General features: G+C 43.1%; 1 long non-coding RNA gene across 1 annotated transcript; it reads left to right on the top strand.

The window, feature by feature from the left end:
- The first annotated feature begins 6 nt into the window (after positions 1-6).
- LOC111239925 lies at positions 7-3789 on the top strand. Its single transcript, XR_002665892.1, has 3 exons — positions 7-99; positions 429-527; positions 3747-3789. It is a non-coding gene; the product is annotated as an uncharacterized LOC111239925 (long non-coding RNA).
- Positions 3790-4299: the final 510 nt, after the last annotated feature.

Here is a 4299-nt window from a genome sequence, read left to right as displayed (position 1 = left end):
ATCATGGCTCAATCAGCAGGCCTCAGCTCTGACCACCTCCTGTCATGTCACCTTTGCTCAACTGTCTGGACCCTCTGGACCACCTGGACAACACATCACGTAGGTCACATTTTTACAAACTTCATATCAATTCATCTGCAATCAATCCTACATTCATAATGCACTTTATACTTTTAGATTCACTCTTTTTGCTGCTGCAATGGTATGTCACCATTTTCTTCTGCTGTACCGCCTTTAAATCCATATTAAATTTTAAATTACATTTAATTACAGAAACTCATCACACAATAGTCTTCATTTTTATTCAAGTTAGCATATCTTACTTCTCAATTCATTTTCATTTCATAGATTCTGCTAATTTACTATTTACTATTACACACAAAAACTCTAAAAGATTATACCACTAATCCTCTTCTCTATAAATGCAGCTGGAACCCTCCACTTCCTCTTTGGCAGTCGTCCCTTCCACCTCCAACTGACTGGACCGGACCGGACCGGACCGAACGCCGTGGGACAACCATCTGCTGGTAACTATTGCTTAACATATCAACACATTGATTAGATTTTGTGTTTAACGTGTCAGGCCACATTTTCATTCTTAACATCTTATTTATATGTGTAAAGTACATTCTTTTCTTTGCTAAAGAAAATTCATGCTTCAACTAAACCACTATTCTAGCTTAGTTACACCTGTTTGTGATTCTTCAGTAGTGGAAACTCCAAAGATACACTTGTGTTTGAACAAATTTAAAATGTCATGCAGTAAAAAGTTGCTTTAAATTTGCAAACAAATCCAACATAACAGTCTTACAAAAGTAGTTCTTGTTACGTAGCAGACTTGTACGATGATGTAAGACACTAGTGAAATGCTGTTGTTTGTAGAAATTTGTTAGTGCAGGTTTTTGACTGAATGATGCCACACCTTTGATTGTACAAGTAAAATTTCAAGGAACAAGGACTTCAAGCAGGGACCTTAGGTAGCTGAAAAATAGCAATACAAAGAAGGCATTTAGATCAGACTTGAAGTTCAGTTATCCTTGACTTGGCACTTGTAAATCCATCATATATCATAATAAATAATAATAATAATTCAAATTTCATGCAGTAACAAGCTGCTTTAAATTTGCAAACACATACAACAGAATACTCTTCAAGCATGGTAACCGTCTTGTGGAGAGGCCGCTCCAGATAAGTTGGTTTGCTGAGACGTTTTCCTTGATCATCTAGAGCTGATTCACTGATGAGCAATAGAAGCTTTCTCACACATCCATCCTTACCCAGATATACTTCAGTGACCTTGGCCAGTTTCCACTCATTCCGTGGTGCAGTGTCGTCTTGCACAATCACTATATCATCGACCTTTGCATTTCTGCGCGTCTTTTGCCATTTTTGTCTCTGTTGCAGGTTTAACAGGTACTCTTTCTTCCATCTAGACCAGAACTCATTGGCTAAATGTTGCACCTTACGCTATCTTTTGTCAAGATACAGGTCTTCCTTGACGAACTCTCCAGGTGGTGACAAGAGTACTGAAGACTTCATTGTCAGAATATGATTACGTGTAAGAGGCTGTGGCCCAGCTGGATCATTGAGTAAGTGAGCTGTTAAAGGTCTGCTGTTTATGATTGCCATGACTTCGTAAAGGTAAGTTTGCAAAGATGACCCATCAAGCCTTCTGGATGACTGATCCAGAATAGATGTCAGCACACTTCTTATTCTTCTGATTTGCCTTTCCCAGGCTCCACCCATATGGCTGGCAGATGGAGGGTTCATGACAAACTCACAGTCTAGGTGCTTAAGGCCCTCTTGGTCCATCTCTTTTACAGCTTCCAGGAATTCACGTCTAGCACCAACAAAGTTAGTGCCCTGATCAGACTGAAGTTGTCCAACGTTTCCACGTAAGGCAATGAAGGCACGAAGAGCATTAATGAAGGCATCAGTCGTCGTGTCGTCGAGCAGTTCAATGTGCACAGCACGAGAGCACAGACAGGTAAACAGCAGACCATACCTCTTCAGCTCCCTTCTGCCCTCCTTGACATAGAATGGGCCAAAACACTCCATCCCACAATATGTAAAGGGAGGAGTTGTTTCCATGCGTTCAGGGGGTAAGTCTGCCATTCTTTGTTGCTCTGTACACCTTCTCAACTTTCTACACCTGACACACTTGTAGATGTAGGACGACACAGCATGACTACATCCAAGTATCCAGATGCCGTTTGATCGCAGCTCATTCATTGTTATACCACGCCCTTGGTGTTGCACCCTTTGATGGTAGTGCTTGATCAACAACTTTGATATGTGACTCGTCCTTGGCAACACTGCTGGATGCTTGATGTGCGGATGCAAAGCAGCGTGCTCTAGTCGACCTCCCACCCTGAGGATTCCTTGCTGGTCCAAGAAAGGATTCAGTTTATGCAGCCTGTAACAAGGGATTGTTACCATCTCCTTACCGCACTGAAGACGCTTTATTTCCTTCCAGAAGGTTGCTCTTTGGACCTTGCCTATGATAGTAAGTTCTGCATCCTTTCCCATTCGAGACTTGTGGCTTCATTGGTTCTTGATGTCAAATCTTTCATCTCTTTGACACGTCGTACAAGTCTGGCAACGGCTCTGACTAAACTGTCCCAACTAGAAAACTTCAGGAAGCGATCAAGCAGTGAATCTTCTATTGTCGAGGTCTTGTGTGCGAAAGCTTTACCAACTTTTAGGTCTTCAACTGCTATGTCTCCCACCTTAACATCTCCGCTGGGAGGCTCTTCACACCACAGAAGTTCTGGACCAGTAAACCAGTTAGAAGCAATGAGCTCTTTAGCCCTGAGGCCCCTTGACGCATGATCAGCGAGATTTTCCTCAGAGGGCACATGTCTCCATTGACTTGAACTGGTACTTTCCTTCATACGCTGGATGCAGTTTGCCACAAAGACATCAAATCGTCTGGCATTGTTATTGACGTATCCAAGGACCAACTTTGAGTCTGTCAAGAAAATCTCCTGGGCACTTTCTATTTCCAGCTCCTTCCTGAGCAGATCACTAGTACGGACAGCAACAACAGCTGCTGACAGCTCAAGTCTTGCTACAGTGGTGACCTTTGCGAGGGGCGACTCTGGCCTTAGCCATGACTAGAGAACAGTGGATTTGTCCTGATGCACTGATTGCTCTCAGGTAAGTACACACTCCATACCCTGTGACACTTGCATCGGAGAAGTGATGGAGTTCATATCTGCGCCAACATACTTGCGTAGGTAGCAGACTTTTTAAATTGTTAAATGAACTTAAATTGTATGACTATCTCTAATGGCAGCTACACTCCCACCAAATCACCTGTGATTTCTCCAATGAACTTAAGTGTAGGATTCAAATAAGAACATCCTGAAAGAATAGAAAAGAAAGGTAGACAGACAGCTGCACTACTCGGCTTCAAGCAGGGTAACCGTCTTTTGGACAGGCTGCTCCAGATAAGTTGGTTTACTGAGACGTTTTCCTTGATCATCTAGAGCTGAGTCACTGATGAGCAATAGAAGCTTTCTCACACATCCATCCTTACCCAGATATACTTCAGTGACCTTGGCCAGTTTCCACTCATTCCGTGGTGCAGTGTCGTCTTGCACAATCACTATATCATCGACCTTTGCATTTCTGCGCGTCTTTTGCCATTTTTGTCTCTGTTGCAGGTTTAACAGGTACTCTTTCTTCCATCTAGACCAGAACTCATTGGCTAAATGTTGCACCTTTTGCTATCTTTTGTCAAGATACAGGTCTTCCTTGATGAACTCTCCAGGTGGTGGCAAGAGTACTGAAGACTTCATTGTCAGAATATGATTACGTGTAAGAGGCTGTGGCCCAGCTGGATCATTGAGTAAGTGAGCTGTTAAAGGTCTGCTGTTTATGATTGTCATAACTTCATAAAGGTAAGTTTGCAAAGATAATCCATCAAGCCTTCTGGATGACTGATCCAGAATAGATGTCAGCACACTTCTTATTCTTCTGATTTTCCTTTCCCAGGCTCCACCCATATGGCTGGCAGATGGAGGGTTCATGACAAACTCACAGTCTAGGTGCTTAAGGCCCTCTTGGTCCATCTCTTTTACAGCTTCCAGGAATTGACGTCTAGCACCAACAAAGTTAGTGCCCTGATCAGACTGAAGTTGTCCAACATTTCCACGTAAGGCAATGAAGGCACGAAGAGCATTAATGAAGGCATCAGTCGTCATGTCGTCGAGCAGTTCAATGTGCACAGCACGAGAGCACAGACAGGTAAACAGCAGGCCATACCTCTTCAGCTCCCTTCTGCCCTCCTTGACA

This window comes from Seriola dumerili, unplaced genomic scaffold, assembly GCF_002260705.1.
Source record: "Seriola dumerili isolate Sdu_G_001 unplaced genomic scaffold, Sdu_1.0 BDQW01006251.1, whole genome shotgun sequence".
Taxonomy (NCBI): domain Eukaryota; kingdom Metazoa; phylum Chordata; class Actinopteri; order Carangiformes; family Carangidae; genus Seriola; species Seriola dumerili.
Note: the sequence above shows the minus strand (reverse complement) of the source record. Positions and strands in the feature narration are given on the sequence as shown.